The sequence below is a fragment of the Hydra viridissima genome, unplaced genomic scaffold, assembly GCF_058129835.1.
Source record: "Hydra viridissima isolate aposymbiotic clone 2 unplaced genomic scaffold, HvirCarnegie_v1 scaffold_6, whole genome shotgun sequence".
NCBI classification, from domain to species: Eukaryota; Metazoa; Cnidaria; class Hydrozoa; order Anthoathecata; family Hydridae; genus Hydra; species Hydra viridissima.
The window spans coordinates 16,937,696-16,943,746 of record NW_028324305.1 but is presented as its reverse complement, the minus strand read 5'-3'; the positions used below and the strand labels follow the sequence as shown (position 1 = coordinate 16,943,746).

Here is a 6,051-nt window from a genome sequence, read left to right as displayed (position 1 = left end):
AATTTTCTAGGAACTAATAAATTGAGTTATAATGTAACTAATACCATCATAAAACTGGAACTGATTGCTTTTTGGTTAATTTTTAAGGTTTCACTAACTTTTTCACCTTTTTCTGAGACATTTTTTATTTATTTTTTTATTGCGAAACTCGTGTCCTCTTTTAAGGCTGAGACGGGTAAAAATAGTTCAAAGCTTAATTTGAAGCGATATGTTTAAAACATTTGGCATTTATAAACGATATTTTAATCATGAGTTTGGTTGAAAAACTAAGAGATTCCACCAGATTCCACGGTAGTTTTAACAACTTTCCATTGATAGGTATATATGAAAACATAACAAAAAAAATCAGTCGCCCGAACTTGCCTCAATTCAATATGCAATATTTTAAAAAAAGTCAAATGTAAAATTTGATGCTAAATGTTTTTCATACATTTTTCACACACCATTAGCACTACAGAGGTAATTTTTCATAGCTCAAAAACCAACATTCAAAAACTCAAACAAATCATGCTAAATTTCAAACCTCAAAAAACAAAAGCTGCATGATTTGACTACCAACTGCCTGAATTAAACGTTCAAAAGAAAAACTTACGTACAAAATAACGAATAATAGTTCATTACTTACATTCATCATGAAAATGCATTTAGTTCCTATCATTCCACAGTGTGTCCAGGACATGAAAAAATTCATTTTTCTGACCTTTTATTTTTTCACTTTAAATAGTAAATTTATGTTGTTTAGGACAAATGTAGGTCAGTGCGAAAAAATTTATAAATTCATCAAACCATTTTGTTTTTATAGTTGTTTGAAGTTGAAGAAAAAGTTGACACAAAATATTTGTTTTAAAATTGTACCAATGCTGTTTTTTATCAATAACTTTGAAACGCTATACATCAAAATTGACTGCATGAATTTAAAAAAAATTCATGCAGTCGATTTTGATGTATAGCGTTTTCTATCCTGGTCTGTAAATAATATTTAATTTGCGAATTACTTCAATAAAAATAAAAATTGAAGTTTAAACATTTGTTTTGTGCAGTTTTGTTTATACCTAAAAAAAATTATAAAATATATAAAAATATATTAACTTTATTAAAAACAAAGTAACAGGAAAAAAAAGGCCGCAGGAGGCCGCAAATAAACTCAAATGTTTCTTAAAATGTAGACTTTCTATTTTTATGTGTAAAAATTACTCAGTCCAGTTATCCCCGGAAATTGAGTAATTTAAATTTGAATTTTATTTGTTCTTACGAGTTTTATATTCGAGGTTGCGTCATAATGAAAATCAACTTTCAGGAATACCTGTTGATTATGTGCGATAAAATGTTATTGATTAAAAAAGAAGAATTAGAAGAAATTTTACTAACCTTGAGCATCAAATTAAGTTCATTAGAAAAATCAAAGCTAATTTTAAAAACAATCAAAGTGAGACATAATCTAACTTTAGAAGATGAAAAAGATAACATCAAGAAAATTCTAAAGCAATTTGAAAGACAAGTAAAAAAATATTTAAAGTCGAAACAAAATAAACTTGTGGCCGAATTGGAAATTTGGAGAAACGAAGTTGGGATAATACTGCCTGGAAATCTACCTGTTGCAGCGTCGTCATCATCCAGGGGTGATGTAGAAGAAAATGGAGCTCCACAAGCTAAAAGAGTACGGAAATCGAAAAGACTAAGGTAAAGGCTTAGCTGTTGACATTTATTTGAATTTCTTAAGCATCATGCTATTTGGAACACCCAGTAGCTATATTTTTATTTTTTATAAAACATTATTATTTAATTCAGTAATCAACCTGAAAAACGTACCTATAACAAAATTCTGGATGATTTTGTGGATATTGTGGAAAAACATGCGAGTGAACAAGGAGTAGATAAATCAGAATACTTAAAAGAAGTTGTCCAAAGATGTGAAAAAGATGGGGGAAGGTGGAAGGAGTAAAACTTCAAACAATATCGGTACAGGAAGCAACTGCTTTAATTTACAACTTGAATCTATCCATAAATAAATATTAGGTAAAATATGCGATCAAATACTGTTGTAGTTAATTGTTTTTATAATTGTACGTTTGAATTTTATATATTTCCCCAGGAACTGAGACTTGAGCATTTCCCAAAACTAATGTTGCCAACAAAGAATGATGTAGATACCTTTAAACGTACTTTGCTACCAAAAGAATTAAGCAGTGACGACAAGCAGACTTTATCCCCTATGAACAATGTTATCAAAGACACTGTTGAGTCTCTACTAGATATATCCGAGTTTTGTGCTGAAAATCATTCTATACATGTAGAGGGTAAATTTGGACTTGATGGATCTGGAAACCACAGCTATCGTCATCAGTTTTCCAATCCTCAAGATGCAGACTTAAAGGGAACAAATTATATTATTCCTTTTGTTGTCCTCTTGAAATTAAAGATTCAAAAAACCAAGTAATCTGGACTAATCCAACCCCTAACTCCATTATTTTTGCCAGGCCTGTTATTCTAGTGAAAGCAAAAGAAACTAGGGAGAGTGTAAAGGAGTATTTTAAACCAACTCTGAGTCAACTGGCTAAAAATGAAACTCAGCCTATTCTTTCAAAAAATGGTTTACAAATATTTGTAAAAACAGAAATTAGTATGGTTGATGGCAAAATGGTAGGTTTATTGGTGGGTGATTCTGGAGCTTTTTGTCACTACTGCAAATGTTCCAGAAGTGATGCCAATGATCTGGTATGTATACTACATGGGTTCACCATACATAAAAACTACAATGATGTGCTTAGTACTTGGAGAAGACTAGAAAATGGCGAAATCTCGTACAAAAGTACTGAAAGACATGGACAATGCCATGAACCTATAGTTGAATCAGATGTAAAATTTTTTGCCATTCTACATCAAAAGTTACGTACACTTGACCACTGTCTGAAAATCTTATATCACATTGTGGGCCAACAAACCCATACATGGTCTGAGCAGGACATAATGGTTAAAACTGCTCTAAAAACCGCAAAAAAAAAGTTATTCAAAGCGTACGTGATAAAACAGGAATGCTTCTTGATTCTTCTACTTCCAGTGGTGGTAACACTAACAATGGACCAATAGCGGATCGTTTTTTTAGCCAAAAAGGAAGAAAGTCTGTTCCATATTTTTTAAAACAGAAGACCAAGATAGCTTCTCGACTTTGTTATCTAAGTTCAATATACTCCTTAGCATTAATCAGCATGTTGATGTTAGCAAAAAAGTTGATCTTGTTAAAGTTAAAAAAGTTGATTATGGATTGATGATATTCCATAAACTGACATTTCCATGAGCTATGCTTAGCCCCAGCGTGCATCAAATGTGTGCACTGGGAACTGTTTATTTTTACAGGTGGATCACCCATTGCCAAGTACTCCGAGCAGTCAAGCGAAAGTTGGAATAAATACATTAAGGCTTATAAATCAGGAACAAGTTGTAAAGCCAGACAGATGTCTTTGCAAATTAATACACATGACATTTACTGCAGACTGATGATAAGGACACATCCAATTATTGCCAGTAAAAAAAGACTTTTGCAATGTGGAACCTGTGGAAAATTTGGACATACCACAAGAGGGTGTAAAGTAGACGTGAACAACGTATTTACTGAAGAAAAAATGATAATTCAAGAATGTTTTCTGTGACCATATAAAATCAATAAGACTAATATCTGTGTATATTTGTGTTTGATGTTAAATTATTATGAACTCAAATACATTTTATTATGAATTTCTTGAAATTAATAATAGTAAAAAATATTTCATTATGAATTGGATATGATATCCTTTTCCGAGCAACCTAGCCAGCTATTAGCTTGCTGGTCACGGGGATCGAGGGCCTATTTGTTTTATGGGGCAGGGGGCGGTCGAAGACAAATTTTTTTAAAAAAGTTTTATTTTTTAATTTATATTTTACAGTTTATTTGAAAATTTTAAAAAAAGTAAGAGCATGACTATCGGCGGCTCTCCCCCTTCCCCACCGTTGCCCCATTCTCTGGGTCAGAGTGCACACACGAAACATTTAACCTCAGAATCAGATTCTTTAACCCAAAAAAGTAATATATTAAAGTTTTCACAAGATTTCATTAACAAATAATGGATTTATGAATTTTTTCCAAAAAACCACATTCTGGGCACACTGTGCATTCAAGAGTTTTACTTGAATTTCATAGATCGGAGGTTCTAGACCATGGAAGTATTGATAAACCTGAAATGATAAATCTCAAGAAACTCTATCTTTTTTTAATTGTAAATTCAAATCTAAATTACTGAAAAATTCAAGAACCTTCTTAAGACTTCTTGAGCATGAGCAAACCTGGTTGGATAAAGAAAAAACAGTTAACAGAAAAGACGTTGCTGCAGGTCCAGGTACAAAGAACAAGGACAGGGAAGACCTTAGTGAAAGAAGCAAAAGTAGGGTCATCAGCGAGTATTTAGCCGGGACAGTCCCGTATTTTTACAAAATGTCCCGTGTCTTTTATTTGGCCACATTTGCCCCGTATTTTTGAATTATTTAGTACAAACTTCATTTTTTAATTTTTAATGAAAATTTTAATGTTTTTTTTTATAAACAAATTTGCAATTTATGATACCGCCGAATTTCTTTCGAATTTCAAATTTCGTCGCATCATCTTAACCCGCGTTGAAAGTTTTTTAAAGTGACAAGAAATTATTTACTTTAATATTTAAATTTACATTTGTAATTCCTAAATATAAGATTAATATATTAAACTAGCTATATTAAATAAAAGTAAGTAAATATGCTTTGTTCGAAAAATAATTCTCCTTCATTCTAATGTATTTCATTTCTTCCCTCAGGCGTTCACTACTCGTGTGTGACCATTCGGCGAATTTTATATGCCAAAGTTTTTAAATAATATATTAAACTAGTTATATCAAATAAGATAGTAAATAAAAAATATATAATTAAGATTTTTTTAATTAAAACTTGACTTTCTTATAGCATCATGTCTGAGAAAAAGAAATGAAAAACTCAATGGAGTGACAAATATGCAACTGAATTTGAATTTATTAAAAAAGTGGTCGGAAACGACAGTTAAGCGTATTGCAATTTATGTTCAGCAGAATTTTCAGATGAATTTGGAGGTCGAAGTGATATTGTTCAACAAACTGATACTAAAAAGCATAAGTCGTTAGCTGCTGCTGGATCATCAAACAGGAAAGAAAATGAGTTCTTCAAAAAAATAGATCCATCAAATAATAATCTTGAAATTGCTGCTAATGAAGCTACATTTGCGTATCATACTGCTAAGGATTATTTTTCATTTTGTTCTAATGATTTTACTTTAGAATTAGTACGAATTTTTTTTTAAAAAAATTTTACACTTGGAAAAACTAAAACTACTGCTGTCAAAGTAATTGCACCGTTTATTGATGTGACAACAAAAAAGTGAGCAAGAAAAGGCTAATTTTATAGCTCTCGTAACAGATACTTCCAATCATAAGAGCATTAACATGTTGCCTGTAATTGCAAGACTCTTTAATCCAGTCATTGGTGTTCTCAACAAACAAATTTCACTCCAAACAATATCAAATGAACAGTCAACAACAATTTCTAATTTGATTATAGAAATAATTGAAAAACAGAATTTAAAGGAAAAAGTAGTTGCATTCACAGCTGACAATACAAGTTTGAACTTTGTTGGAATCAATCGTAATGGTGTCAATAATGTCTGGCGTAAGCTTCAAAACAATTTCAAAAAAAAAAATTTTTGGAAATGGATGTATGGCTCATATAGCACATAATGCTTCAAATGCAGGATGTGATACGCTTGATATTGATATTGAAGAAATTGTTGTTAAAATTTGTAAACATTTCAATATTTACACTGTGAGAATAGAAAAATTCAAACTGTTTTGTGATGAAGTTAATTCATATTATAAACCTTTGTTAAACCATTCAAGCACACGCTTTTTAACACTTCAACCTGCAATATCTCGTTTAATTGAGTTTTATTTAGTTTCATTGAGTTTTACAATCCTTTGAAGGATTACTTTACATCGTTAACAAAGTGTCCACCAGCTATCA

At 31.0% G+C, this 6,051-nt stretch overlaps 1 pseudogene; it reads left to right on the top strand.

Annotated features, from left to right (window-relative positions):
• The first annotated feature begins 1,324 nt into the window (after nucleotides 1–1,324).
• On the top strand, nucleotides 1,325–4,181 carry LOC149887308 (uncharacterized; annotated as a pseudogene).
• The last annotated feature ends 1,870 nt before the right edge of the window (nucleotides 4,182–6,051 follow it).